Below are 16038 nucleotides of genomic sequence, written 5' to 3' on the forward strand. Positions count from 1 at the left end.
CAATTACACTGAAGCTTAATTAAACTCAGTGGTTGACATCCTGGACTTGTCTTAACTGAAATGTTGGCTTGTAGAAGCAAAAAGACCACCACCAAGGCCTGACCAGCACACACTTCTGTGGTCTAAGCGTAGGTATTTGTGTTTGAGAATAAGGAATGATCAGTGACAGATTGAGCATCCTGTTTATCACAGATTCCTGGGATTGGGACTAGTTATGCACTGACACAGTATACATATAGTGAATCAACAAATATTTATCTTTCTCAAATTTTAGTTAGGGAATCACCAGTGATACTTTAAAAAAAATTCAGTTCTCAGGCCCCAAGTCAGTACTTCCAAGAGGAGCTCAAAATCTGGGAGCATCTGGGTGGCTCAGTTGGTTAAGTGTCTGCCTTAGGCTCAGGTCATGATCCTAGGGTCCTGGGATTGGGCTCCACATGAAGAGGAAGCCTGCTTCTTCCTCTCTCGCTCATCCTGCTTGTGCTCTCTCTCTCTGTCAAATAAACAAATCTTTAAAAAAATCTAAAAAGAAGAGCTCAAAATTTGTATTTCTAACAAGCTGGTGTCTACAGACCTGCCACACTAAGAAACACGGATTTATAGAAAGCTTCAAAGTATTTGGGTAAAAAAAAAAAAAAAGTGATCACTACACTTAAGTGTTTCTTAGCCTCTTTGTGGGACTAGACATGTCAATATTAGTGAGAGGGTCTTATAAATGTCATATTACAGGGTCATATTCTATATGAGATTCCATAGTTTAGTGATCACTAAGTCTGGAATTGCCAGGTATATCAGGGAATGATAGAGAAAAAGGTGAAGGAAAGTTCCGAATGGAATAAACTACATACAGAGAGTAAAAAGTAAGAGTGGGCATGACATATTTAAGGAACCAAGTCTTGAATATAAGCTTGAATATATTGATTGTAGCATATTGAACAAATGCTTTTATTAAAAGAGAAACTTGAAGAAGAGTATGTATTCCTATTGTGGAGAATTTTCAGAGACACCCTAAAGATGTAGCTGACTACCCACTAGCCATTTATCTAATCCAGAGGTTTGCAGACTTTCTCTATAAATATTTTAGGTCTTATGAGCCATTTATGGTCTCTGTTTTGTGATCTTTTTTTATGATACATATATGTATTTTTAAAATAATTCTTTAAAAATGTAAAACATTCTTAGCTCAAGACTGCATACAAAACAGGCAAAGGACCAAACCATAGTTTTCTGATGATATTTATATAGCTTCTGGCTTCTTCCACAAAGGGCTCAAGATGAAGTGAAAGAATAAAATATGTATTAAAATATTAAAATGAATAATAAAGAATTAGCAAAAAATGTATCAGAACTAAGTGTATTTAATAAAGGAAGACTAAGAAACAAAAATATCAAAGTTCACTAAAGTCAACTAATATCACTAAGGTACTTGAGCTTAAGAATTTAATTCCAGTCTTGTAGAAGCCCAAAAAGACATGGCCGGTTACACAGATCTTATTATTATTGGGATAATAAAACAGGCTAGTCCCCCTTCTTAGCATTCCCTTTTAAAAGCAGTGTCTCACAGAGGACTTTATCCTCCTCAGTATCTATATTTGTAAACCAAATAAAAATATGGATGTTTTGAAATAATCTTTTGATAAAAGCTGATAACATAACTATGAATGCCCAAAAAGGCAATTCTGGAGGGTATTAGGGATTATAACTCAAATACATAGTCTTTTAAGGTCCCAGGCTGATTCAAGAAAGAAACATAAAATACCTTGAACGTGAACGTTCTTCAAATAATTATACATGTATACACCCCACTTCAATTTACAGGGAATTTTAAATCATTTGTTTTTGTCCAATTATATAAGAATTATCTATTCCTTGTAGAAAACATAGGAAATAAGAAGGATCATCCATAATCTTACTCTGAAAAATATCCCTGTTAATATTTTGGTGGGTTTCCCTTATTACATTTTATAAACTTGTATGGATGTATATTATGGTCATAACTTAAATTATGCAAATATCCCTATGTTTTTAATGTTTAGGTTTTTTTTCCATTTTCACCCTTTAGTGTTGTAATGAATAGATTGCCAAAAATGAAATTGCTATACTAAGTGTATAACACTTTTTTTAAAAGCTTTTACATAATATTTCCAGTTTTTTCTCTTTTTCAAAATGTTTCCCATACCACCAACAGTTATATGAGGGTGGCTATTTATGGAACTGTGCCTCTTTACACATTGGTGTAAACTCTTGATAACTATAGGAAAAAATGAGATCAATTTGCATTTTTATTATTATTAGTGTTAAATAAGCATATATTTACTTCTTTTTTTAGTTATGCATATTCCTCTCTCATTTATATTTTGTAAGCATAGTATTTTTATCAATTTTTGTTATAACTTTCCACGCTAAGGCTTTTTACCCTTGTCAATTTTTTTATAATATTTCTCTAATGGATGACTTGCTTTTTAATTTATTTTGTTTTGACTTGCAGGAAGCTGTAATTTTAATACAGTCAAACTCCTTTCCTTATGCTTTCATATCCTAATGTTTAAACGTGAAAGCCTTTCCTAGCAAGAAATCAGACTTACACTGTCTTGGTTCCTCCACAGCCCCTTTTATAAGGTTTGAGTATTCACAATTATCTTTTTGATCCATTTGAAATTTTTTGTATGTATTCTATGAAACTAAATTAATGTTTTGTTCAAAGTAGTTGTACAATTTCCTATATAGTCAAAAATTCACCTCTTCCCATTGATTTGTGATGCCTTAAAAATTGTATATTACATTTTAAATATGCTTAAATCCTAATATATCTTATTAGGATTAAATAGGTAATTTGACCTGCCTTCATGTGTATGTTCTTCAATCCAATTTTGTTTGCCTTATAATTAGTGGATCACCTTCCCAGAGTCCAGCTGAATGGTGGTCCTGGTTTTTAAATCTTACAGATTTCCATTTCCATATCCTTTTTAGGTGTTGGAGTCAGTAATTTGAAAAGACAATGTCAGAAACAACTATTCAGATAAAAACCTTTGTAATAAGCCAACCATTCTGTCCTTGTGACAATGACTCTACATCATTACAGAGAAACACACTTACCGCCTTAATGGCTATGGAATGGGAACATAAAAGTCAGCTAAAAGTGGTTTCAATTCATTAAAGTGAATTTGTTTGTTCTTAGGCAGTTGAGAAAAGAGAGTTCTGTTTTGTATCGCTTGAAATTATTATCTGATCTGTGATGGTGATTCTTGCTGAACTTGTCTTTTGCAATGCTATTAAAATCCAGGTTATATTCAGGCAGCTAATAATAGCCATGCTACGTAAAACTCAAATTTAGTGCAGAAAGGATTTTTGTGCATAGATTCAAAGACCCAGGAGTAGTCATTGAAATGTGTAAATAAAATGTTGTTTTTGGCTTATTTATAATTTTTACCACATGCAATATTGAATGCTATACATCCAATTATTATTTATTAAATATGGTGCTAAGAACCCAGTAGTTTAAATAATTTCTATACTTAGTAATGCTTCTGTCATTTTAAGGAATCTTCTTTATTTGACATAGATTATAATGTGATTTTATCTGGGTAAGGTCATTGCAAAATTATGGTTAACAAGATGAGTTTAGATCCCTTGAGCCTTTAAACAGTGGTAAAAATAATCTAAATTTTTATTTGAAGTTAAGCTTTCTAATGAAACAAGCTGTATGAGGAGATACTTTTAAGCCTAAAATTGAAAACTCTCTTGAGGATATCAAACCTAAAGCATTTATCCTAAGCATGGAAAACCCTGAAGAAATAAGCTTCACACTTGACCTCTGGTTTCTGTGTTCCACAATTTTTTCCCCCAGAGACATGCTTTTAGTGACTATATTTATTCTGATTATTGGCTCTAAGTCCCGTGCAAGGAGCTGTGTTTAAATTTGATTATGATTTTAAAAGTTCAATAAAATTAAAATTACAAAAATTCCTGGTAGTCTCTTCAGGATTCCATTTTGCCTGTTCCCTCATGAAAGTGTTCAAAGCTCTTCCAGGCTTTAGGTATCACTGTTGAATCAGGAACTAATAAGATAAAGTCTGTATTTGTCTACAGTTGGAACATGTAAAAACTTGTCTCAATTTACTGAAAAATCCATTTACAACAATTGGAGGACAGGTGCTATCTTATACATGCAAGATATAAGAAATTGTTCATTTAATTTTACTTAACTCCCTAATCTCATCTATTCAACTATGTTGGGAATGCTCTGAAGAGCCACTTTATCAAAATGAGTGGGAAGTGATTAATTTAGAAACTCTATGAGATACTCATTCTATAGACGGCTAACTAAAATGTAGTCTGTAACACTGTTATAGGAGAGAGAAAAAAACAATATCATCTCTAGGCATAGCACATGAGACAACTGTGTTGTTTTATATATCCATTATCTATCTTTCTCTCTCTCTCTCTGTCTCTTTATCTCAAAAAATACACACACACAGACACACATACACACAGAGTAAAGATTTGGGCTTATGACCTAAATTGGACCAATCGTGGCATCCTTCATACCAACCTCATAGATCCCACAGTCCAGTAATAAACATGTCAGCCAAGGTGTATCAACCAGAATCCTTTCCCAGCATTTTTATAAGGGAAACCTATGAGAAGATCCCCTTCCCTTTGATACTAAGCTTTAAGAATAAAAGCAGAGGTGACTACAGTCCTATTTCTCAGAGATAACCAGACTAACAGAATAAAGTTAACACTCAGAGAGAAGGAGAGAAGCATAAAGAGATTGCAAATGGTGTTTTATTCCTAAATGATCCAATACATTTGGCAGGAAGTTTGTAATTTATGGATAAAAGGAGACTTCCCTTCTAAATCTATTTCAGGAATAACTCTTGAAATCCTACCATCATTCCCGCTGTTTTGATCATGTTCATTCCATCAGTAAATTATAATAACAATAATATTAGGGAAGTTTATTAAGCTCTAATTAGGTATTCTTAACTTTTCTAATTCTCATATTATGAGAGATGTCTTCTATTTATATACATTTCACATATATGAGATAGAGAGATTGGGTGGCTTAAAAAACAGAAATTTATTTTCTCACAGTTTTGGAAGCTGAGAGGTCCAAGATCAATATGCCAGAAGAGATGGTGTCTGGTAAGAGTTCTTCTTTTGGGGAGCAGACAGCTGTCTTCTCACTGTGTACCCACATGACTTCTTCATTGGGAGCAAGGGATCGAGTGAGAGAAAGAGAGAAAGCATGTTCTTGTGTTTCCTGTTATAAGGACACCAATCCTAACAGATCAGAACCTCACCCTTATGACCTCATCTAACATTTACCACCTCCTCATAGGACTTATCTCCTAATATAGTCACATTCAGCTTCCCCATGCTGAATATAAGTATTCAGTTTATAGAAACAAAGAACAAACAAATAAAAACTATAGGATAAGATAAATTCAGCTGTAAGACAATACAGGACTATATCATTAGCTGAAATAAGGTCTCCCACAATTTTGGTGATATAAAAATAGATTTTAATGAAATACAGATTTCATAAGGTAGTTCCTTCACCTCTTGTACATTACATTTTACCTAACTTAGGCTGGGGGAATCACAGAATATATAATTATGCAAATTAATACATAGGATAAAGAAAGGCCAACAACTTACTAAATTACAGCCAGATATCTAAACTGGCAGCTGGTATCTTGGTGAGAAAAATATAAAAGCACTGAGCCAAAACACATCCATCTTCTCAGAGAGCTGAATTAAAAAAAGAAGAAAGGGCTTGTTACATGATCTTCAGAGCCCATGATCTGTTAGATTGATGGAGAACTGAGTGAATGGTTCTCCCTTTCCTGTTCCTATTTTCAACTGATGAGGAGAAATACAAGTTTTATGACTGAACATCATAAAATTATGATAATGATGGAATCTATTTCCTGAAACCATATTTCTACAGATATATAATTTTGAAATCAAGAAGAAAAATTAGCATGTCAGTATCTTTTAATTCAGGGTCACATCCAGACATAATGCAGGATAATTTTAGTCAACTCTAGGAAGATGCTAGAATTTCCATGTCTAGAATAAAATTGTGGTCAGCCCAGTGCAGTGGTTCTTAAGTTTGTTTTACATTATAATCATTTGGGAGCTGTTAAAAAATACCCAGTGCCTGCTTACCAACCCAGATCAATTAAATCAGAGTCTCTGAGGATGAGACCTGACTTTTTAATTTTTTTCTATTTTTTTTTGAAGATTTTATTTATTTATTTGACAGAGAGAGATATCACAAGTAGGTGGAGAGGCAGACAGAAAAAGAGAGGAGGAAGCAGGCTCCTCGCTGAGCAGAAAGCCCGATGTGGGACTCAATCCCAGGACCCCGGGATCATGACCTGAGCCGAAGGCAGAGACTTTAATCCACTGAGCCACCCAGGCGCCCCAGAGACCTGACTTTTTAAAAAGCTTTCTGGATAATTCTATTGTGCAGAAAACTAATAGCCTGTTGTTGAGGAGCCATGGCCTAACTTAGCAGCCAATTAAATTCATTCATCTGACATTGGAAGACCTAGCCTGTATTGACTAAGCTATTCTTTTTTAAAAATTTTTTTTAAGATTTTATTTATTGGGGCACCTGGGTGGCTTATTCAGTTAAGAATCTGCCTTTGGCTCAGGTCATGATCCCAGGGTCCTGGAATTCAGCTCCATTATGGGCTCCCTGCTAGCTGGGGAACCTGCTTTTCCCTCTCCTTTTGCCCCTCCCCCTGCTTGTGTGCTCTCTCTCCCAAGTAAATAAATAAAATCCTTTTAAAAAATTGTTTATTTATTTATTTATTTGTGAGCGCGCGCGCGCGTGCGTGAGAGAGAGAGAGAGAGAGAGAGAGCATAGAGGGAAAGTGCCAATATTTGGGTGCAGAAATTTCATGTAAAGATGGACAAAGCTCACTGAAGAATCATCAAGACCTAAATAACAAGTTAAAGAAAATCAAGTATTACTGAGTGGCAACTGAAGATCTAAACCTATAGGATGTATAAATTTCTGGGACTAAATGAAGATTATGGACATCTAATGTTGTTTTTTATTTGTAAATTCTACTGAGGCAATAGGTCTTACTAAGTGCTCCTTGAAAAACTATCTGAGGGATATAATCATAAGCAGCACTAAAGCAGGGAATTCAATACAGCTAAGATCTCAAATTTCAATCAAGTATCCCTTCAGGAACTCAAGTATGTAGATAAAAAAGATCTGTTCTCTCTTGGGCAGATTGGCAATGATGAGGAGGATCCCATCCTGGGCTGCTTCTCAGCACACTGTTGAATAGGGAGGAAAAAGTTGTTGCCATCTAAAGTGAAAGCCTCCTTTTCCTGTTTCCCAGGCATTCTGAGATTTACATATGATTTCTATAATCCTTTAGGGATGATGCCTTTACCGTAATCAACTTCTGTTTCACCCTCAAAGAAGGTAGGCACAGCAGGATGCTGAAGCATTCAGATTTTCTTATCCCAAGTAAGCAAGTGAAGCTATTAAAATCCTCAAGCAAGTATTTTTGCATAGAGTAGTATTTAAGGAACTTGACTTTCTAGCAAAATGTAGTTGAGGAAGAAAAAACAATAGGCAAAAAGATGAGCTAGAAAACCATGGTAAAAACTATTCCAAGGCAGTGAGGACTTAAACTATCCATCTACACACACACACACACACACACACACTGGAGGCTATAGGGATTATTTAATAAAAATATAACAGGATGGTGAGTTGAAAAGCTTTTTTGTGGCATCAAGACACAATACAGGTGACATTCCAAAATGGATACAATGTCAAAACAAAAATTGCTAAAAGAGGGGACAATAACTTAAATTCTTAAATACCCTACTTACATACGGGCTATAAGTGTGTTGGAAGTTAGGGGTTTTGAAGAAGATTTGTGTAGAGAGCTGTTAGGTTGCTATGAGTCCTTCTACTGCAGCACCTCATCCACCCAACTTCCACCACAGAGAGCTGGAAAAGGTTCAGCCTCCACCACAGTCAAGAGAGAGGTTAGCAGGAAGTCTCACTGCAAAATGGGAATATGTATTTCCTGCAGGTTGAAGGACAGAGGCCTAATGACTGATTCATGCCCCTTAATCATGAGTAACTGATTTGGTAGTACTTTGATAGCAGATTGAGGGGGAGACTGATGCTACATTATGTAATTTGAATACCCGGTGTTCATGAGGCAAATTATGCATGTGTCCTGTGGACTAGATATCAGCCATACGAGGTAGAGTATCTCTTATCTGGGTTATCTCAGGTCCCATTCTAAAGGCCATATATAGCAACAAATAGATCTCACTAGAGAGAATTTGCTAGAGAATCTGGAGGTATCATCAGATTCCTAGGGATTGGGGAAGACGGTAGCAATCAGTGAGAACAGTTATGAATTCTGTGTGATGGGAACATCCACGAAAATATGTGTGTTGGAAAGAGAAAGGGTAAGTGTTGTGGTTTCCAGAGAACCCACAGAAGTTGTATATCCAGGACCAGGAACAATAAGAAATAACTTTCTTCTCTTTCTTTTTCCACTTCTGCCTTCCTGTGCTTTAACTGTTAAGGAGCCAAAAACACCAGTTAGGAAACCAAGGGAGCAGAATCATAAAATAGATGGTCAGGGAATGAGGAAAAAAAAAGTCAACTCAGTGTCCTCAGCTATAGATATCTTACCTGCAAGTTGGAGGAAGGGAGAAGCCTCAATATTTAATCAGTATCAGAGTTTGAATTTTCACTAAGGCTAGAGATTTTTAAGTTACTGAATTAAGAATGTGACCACAAGTCAGTTTATTGCTTAAGAATAAACAGAGACGTCATGGGTCCTGTATGAATTTTATCTGAGAATAAGGAAACATTAGCTCTGCAGAATGAGTTTAAAAGGATTGTGAGACAGAAAAAAAAAAAAAAAAGTTTTTCAATTGTGCTCTGTGAGCATTGCCTATGCAATCTAAGTTTACAAAACTCAACATCAATAATTATCTAATTTTTATAATCTGACCAAGGAAGGCACAGACTAATAATTAAATTTTATTTCTTTGTAGTATTTTATAATTTCACATATTCATTTATTTGAATATGTATCCTGAAAATAGAGTAAAAATAAGTTTCTCTATTTTACAGAAGAATAACCTGAAGATCAAGTTCATAAGTGACATATCCAAGATATTACACATGTTGGAGTAGGTTAAGTTAGGACAAGAACCTAGATACACTGTCTCTAAATTTTACTTAACAGCATAGCTCCTTATGTAAGAAGTAGCCTTTGAAATTTCCCTAAAAGCTGTTTCCATTAATTCATTCAGTAAAAATTATTGATCTTCCACATATCAGGCATTGTTGGGGATTCATTATGGAAAAAATCAGAGAATTTCATTACTCTCATGGAACTTCCATTCTAATACAGAGGAGCAAGCAAGGAATAAATAGAAGAAACAAATTTAATGATTCATCAGATGGCAAATTTTGTTAAAATATAAAGTAGGATATGAGGATGAGGACAGATAAGAGTGAGAGTTGCTGTATGTTGTGTAGGTTATAGGACCTGAGAGGAGAGATGCTTACCAGCAGAGGCCACTGTGGCTGGAACAGAATAAGCGTAGGCCTTTTAAGACCAGGTAAAGAATTTGACTTCACTATGAATACAACAGGAAACCATTTAAATGGTTTCAGCAGAGGAGTGATTTTGCCTAGCTCACCTTTCTTTTTTTCTTTTTTTTTTTTTTTCCCCCGTTTTTCTTTCTTTTAACAGACATTCTGGCTAATATGTAAGGATAAACTCTAGCAGGCCATGGTTGGAGTGGGAAGACAAGTATGGAAGCTATTGCAATACCCAGGCAAGAGCTAGGGCGGTTGTGGAGATAAAGACAAGGGTTGATGATTGTCTTTCAATTTTGGTTCCATAGACAGTCCTTAGCCAGCTCCAAGCTTCACTTCCTTAGGTCATATTTGTGCAATTTATAACAGAATACCTTCTTGGAAAAAAAAGTTTGCTCTTTATGTCCAAGGATATTCTTTATTCCCTATGTTGTGAAATATGAAATCCTTTACCTCCTTACCATTACAAGTAATCCTTGACCACCCTTGTAACTCACTCTACCTTTTCACCCTCTTAGCAACTTTCACTGAATACTACATATTTTGTCTGTAGCACTTATTGGAAATTGTGATTATACATTTATTTATGTGTTTATGTGGTCATTGGTTGTGTGGTTATTTCTTTCACTAAACGTTAAGTTTTTCTTTAAATTTGAGTTAGTTAACATACAGCGTAATATTAGTTTCAGGTATACAATTTAGTGATTCAACACTTCCATACAACACCTGGTCCTCTCACTAAACTTTAAGCCTTTAAAAAACAGGGTCTATTACTGGTTTGTTCACTTTTGTATACAGAGTGCTTGACATACAAGTTGACACAAAGTAACATTTTCAGTTCTGCAATTATTACTCAGAATTAAGAGACTGGAGTTGAGGAAATGGGAAAGATTGAAAGGCAACTTGAATGTATTTATTACCGTAACTTCCCAGAAGGATCACTAGCAGACTTACAAGAAAAGAAATAAACAGTCTTGACAAAAGTGAGAGTTTGGATAATCCATGAATTTCATTTCACATCACTTTCCAATTTTATAAGGTTTTCGCTCCACTGTGGAATTTCAGGAATGGTCACAGAAAGGTAAAATTCTCATGAGTGAGAGAAATGAGTACCTTCTTTGCTCTGGCTTCCATGTACAAGAAGGAACCAGAAAACTTTGAAGCTATTCTAAGAATATACTTCTTTGGTAGGAAGGCTGACTGCGCATAAAGCCTGGCTCCTGCTGCGGGGCTAGAATCTTGAGAATAATTTAGCTTTTCAGAAAAAAAAAAAAAAGATATTGTGTATGTGCCACAAAGTCTAGTCTGAGATTTTATTTTGTTTGTTATTTTTCTGAAAAAGAAACTATTCCATTTTCTGAATCAACTTCAGATTTTTAAAAATATAACAGCTTTATTGAGTTAAAATTAAAATACTATGATATTTACCCTCTGAAAGTACAAAATTTAGTGGCTTTAGTGTATTCACAGAGTTGTCCAACTCTGGCCATTATCTATTTTAAGAATATATTTATCACCCCCTGCAAAGAAACTGTACCCAATAGCAGTCACTCCCCATTTCTCCCTTCCCTCAATCTCTGGCAACTGCTAATCTACTTTCTCTCCATGTGGGTTTGCCTGTTCTGTACATTTCACATAAATGGAAACATAATGTATGGACTTTCATGATGGACCTCTTTCATTTAGCATTATGCTTTCAAGACTCATTCTTGTTGCAGCATAGATCACTATTGCATTCCTTTTAATTGGTAAATAATAGCCCACTGTCTAGATATACCACATTTGTTTATCTATTAATCAGCTGATGGACATTTGATTTGTTTCTACTTTTTGGCGATTATGAATAATGCTGCTATGAACTTTTTTTTCTTTTTTTTTTGCTGCTATGAACTTTTGTGTACTAGCTTTATGTGACCATATTTTTTTTATTTCTCTTGGATACAGAACTAGGAGTAGAATTGGTGGTTCATATACCAACTCTTATGTTTAACATTTTGAGGACTACCCAACTATTTTCCAAAGTGACTGTACTGTTTTAACATCCCCATCAGCAATGTATAAGGGCTCTAATTTCTTCACATCTTCACCAAGACTAGTTATTGTCTGTATTATTATTATCGTTATTATTACAATCCTAATGGGTACCAAGGTGATATCTCATTGTGTTTTGATTTGCATTTTTAGTGACCATTATCTAGCCCAGTATCACTAAGATTTACTCATAAGTTTTCTTACAGTTTTAGCTTCTTACCTTTAGGTCTATGATCCATTTGCAGTTAATGTTTGTATGTTATGTGAAGGAGAGGCCCAAACTTATTCTTGTGCATGTGGACATCCAGTTGTCATGGGGTCATTTGTTGGAAAAAACCTGTTCTTTACCCATTGAATTTCCGTGACTCCTTTGTCAAAATACAATTGACTATAAATGTAAATCTGTTTTTCTGGACCCTCAACCCTGTTCTTTTATATATCTGGCCTTATACCACACTATCCTGACTACTGTAAGTTTATAATTGGAACATGTAAGCCCTTCAACTTTGCCCTTTATCAAGATTGTTTTGCATTTTCCAGTGAAAGTTCAACTTAACTTGTCAATTTCTGCAAAACAGGCAGCTAGGATTCTGAAAGACATTATTTTCAATCTCTACTTCAAATTGGGGAGTATTTATCTGAAAAGTATTGTCTTCCAATCCATGAACATGTGCTGTTTTTCCATGTATTTAGATCTTTAACTTCCTTCAACAATGCTTTGTAGTTTTCAGATACAAGTCTTGCACCTTATAAAATTTTTGATACTATTATAAGTGGTTTCATTTTATTAATTTTATTTTGGATTATTTATTGATAACATGCAGAAATATAATCGATTTTTGTCTGTAATCTTGTATCCTGTGGCCTTGTTAAAGCATATGTAGTTTCTATATGTACTGCATGTCCTTGTTAATTTTAAATCAAATATTGAATAATTAGCAAAACTTCTACTGTTATGCTTTTTAAAAAATTAGACCTTAAACAGTTAACAAAACTAAAAGACAACTGACAGAATGGGAGAAGATATTTGCAAATGACATATCAGATAAAGAGCTAGTATCCAAAATCTATAAAGAGCTTAGCAAACTCAACACCAAAAGAACAAAGAATTCAATCAAGAAATGGGCAGAGGACATGAACAGACATTTCTGCAAAGAAGACATCCAGATGGCCAACAGACACATGAAAAAATGCTCCACATCACTCGGTATCAGGGAAATACAAATCAAAACCACAATGAGATACCACCTCACACCAGTCATAATGGCTAAAATTAACAAGTCAAGACATGACAGATGCTGGCGAGGATGTGGAGAAAGGGGAACCCTCCTACACTGCTGGTGGGAATGCAAGCTGGTGCAACCACTCTGGAAAACAGCATGGAGGTTCCTCAAAAAGTTGAAAATAGAGCTACCCTGTGACCCAGCAATTGCACTACTGGGTATTTACCCTAAAGATACAAACGTAGTGATCTGAAGGGGCACGTGAACCTGAATGTTTATAGCAGCAATGTCCACAATAGCCAAACTATGGAAAGAACCTAGATGTCCATCAACAGATGAATGGATAAAGAAGATGTGGTATATATCTACAATGGAATACCAAGCAGCCATCAAAAGAAATGAAATCTTGCCATTTGCGATGACGTGGATGGAACTAGAGGGTATTATGCTTAGCGAAATAAGTCAATCAGAGAAAGACAACTATCATATGATCTCCCTGATATGAGGAAGTAGAAATGCAACATGGGGGCTTGGGGGGTAGGAAAAGAATAAATGAAAGAAGATGGGATCAGGAGGGAGACAAACCATAAAGACTCTTGATCTCACAAAACAGAGGGTTGCTGGGGGGAGGGGAGGTTGGGAGAGGGTGGTGGGGTTATGGACATTGGGGAGGGTATGTGCTATGGTGAGTGCTGTGAAGTGTGTAAACCTGGCGATTCACAGACCTGTACCCCTGGGGCTAAAAATACATTATATGTTTATAAAAAATTAAAAAATTTAAAAAAATTAGACCTTATAATAATTTAAATGAAGTATTTCTCTAATACCTTTGGCTTCTGTAACCATCAGCAAATATTTTCAATAAGATGCTATAAAAAGCAAAATGGATACCAAAGCATACCCCATGTGATCCTTGCTCCCTACAAGCACATGATCTATTGGAAGAGATGATGGACACCTGTAAATGTCTTTATGCTATGTTACAGGCCCCATATTTAATGTATATATAACAGTAATTTATTTATTTTTTAAAGATTTATTTATTTATTTGAGAGAGAGAGAGAGAGCAGGGTGGGAGGAGAGGGAGAGAAAGAATCTTGAATAGGCTTCCCACTTTACAGGGAGCCTGACACAGTGCTCGATCCCACAACCCTGAGATCATGACGTGAACCAAAATCAAGAGTGAACGCTTAACTGACTGAGCCACGCAGGCAGCCCTTACTTTCTTTTTAAGATACAGCTACCTCCCTTTATATGCTTAGAAATAAACCTTTTTTTTTATCTGGCTTCAATTTAGAATTGCTATTAAATAAGTTTTAAGTATTTACTGTGTCCAGCAATATTAATTGCAAAATAGCAGCATGGTGCCACAGTGAGACATAAGTAGACACATGGCACTCACAAAGTTAGCATACATGCAAAGTGAGGATTAACAGTGGATGTACTTTATCTTATCTTCTTTTTACAATATATATGTAGTTTGTTATTATTTATAATATTGTTATAACAACCCGAAAGACATTTGGATTTTAAACTTTCAGCTGACAAAAAAAATACTATCACTTATGCTTAGTTAATATTTCAAGTGCCTATTAGTTATTTGTTATAAAAACTTTAAAATAACTATAATGTTTAAAAATATTTTAAAATATATAATGCAGTTATTCTTTACCATTGCTCTCTAAATTTAGGTACACGTAGACTATATTAGCCAAGTATAAACGTGCTATTGATATTTTCATCATATCTATTAAATAAAGTGAAGCTACTTTAACTTACCACTTCTTTCACCTCCACCTCCACTCCGTTCCCACAAGACTTAGTCCTACAGGGTCTGCTCATCTTTGGAGCATTAGTTTCTGTAATAGTGTCTGGCATGTGAGTAATAAGTGTTTCTTAAATTACTGAAAAAACTGAGAGAGGGAATATCTTCTGAAGTTTTGAGGAAAAATAAAATTGAGTATTAAGAGAAGTTTCCAAAGAGAATATTAGGCAAAAAGAGATGCGTAAGATCTCCATGATCAGAAAAGAAAAGAGTGGGGGCATTTGAGATGTGAACAAGGCTACAGAAGTGAGAAGGCGATTGAATCCGATGAAAAGGGAGAAGATAAGTTTGATTGGATTGGAGACAGGTGTGGGCTTTTATCTGGTCTCCCGCCAAATCAGTGCTGTTGGGTTTGTTTCTTTTTTTTAAATTAAGTTTTATTGGATCATAGCCATATCCAAGTGTTTATGTATTATCCATGACTGCTTTTGTGCTCTAGTGATTGGTACTGAATAGTCAGGACAGAGACCATACACTGTATGACCCACAAAGCCTAAAGTGTTTACTCTCTGGCCTTTTATAAGAAAAGTGTGCTAGCTCCTGGATTAGAGCTTCCACAAAAGCAAATAGTGGAGAATAAGATTAGAGAGTTATCATGATGTTGGAATGCAGAACATTTGAAATTATGGCTAACGAGTTTGGATTCTATTTGTGTTTAATACTGATCAGAACAATGTGGATCAAATTGATGGATCACCCTGGCAGCAACATGTAAGGCAGACTACAACAGTGAAAGAAGACACTCAGGAAGAACAATTAGCTAACTGCTCAATGTGGAAGATGGTCAGGACCTGAGTTATGCTGGCAGAAGCTGGCGAGGGGAGAAAGGATGATGATGGTAAAGAGAATGACAGAAAAGGACAGATGCACAGATCCATACGTGCTCAAGAAGATTCACTGACAATGTGGGGAATGGATGGAAAAAGATGCCAATAACGATTCCAGGTTCTCAATAGTAGGTTACTGGAGGAATAACTGCTCCTGCTAGAAACTGAGAGAACCACAGAATACGTTGGCTTCAAAGGAATGATTTTGACTTTTTATTATAAGCCACGTTACTTGATGATATAGAAATGTCTGGATAGAAATGTCTGTCAGGTAATCAGAAATGTGATGCTAGAGACAGAGGTGAGGACTGAAGCAGCAGTATTGATTTGATAGGCAGTGGTTAAAACTGAGAGAATAAATGAGATCTCTGAGGGAGAGCTGGCAATGGCACAACAGGGGTTTGGGGTGGAGGGGTGGAGGAAGGAACCGGTCATAGTGCTAGGAAGTGCTCACTCCTAATGGGTACAAGGAAGAAATGGTGCCACCTCAAAGGTAGCAAGAATTTTATGGACAGA

At 35.5% G+C, this 16038-nt stretch overlaps 1 protein-coding gene across 3 annotated transcripts in view; it reads left to right on the forward strand.

Annotated features, from left to right (window-relative positions):
• Positions 1-16038, forward strand: part of GRID2 (glutamate ionotropic receptor delta type subunit 2) — a gene marked incomplete at both ends in the record, with an annotated part of 1466807 nt that overhangs the window by 957431 nt on the left and 493338 nt on the right. The window lies entirely within an intron of this gene.

The sequence above is a fragment of the Martes martes genome (genome assembly GCF_963455335.1).
Source record: "Martes martes genome assembly, chromosome: 2".
Taxonomy (NCBI): Eukaryota; Metazoa; Chordata; class Mammalia; order Carnivora; family Mustelidae; genus Martes; species Martes martes.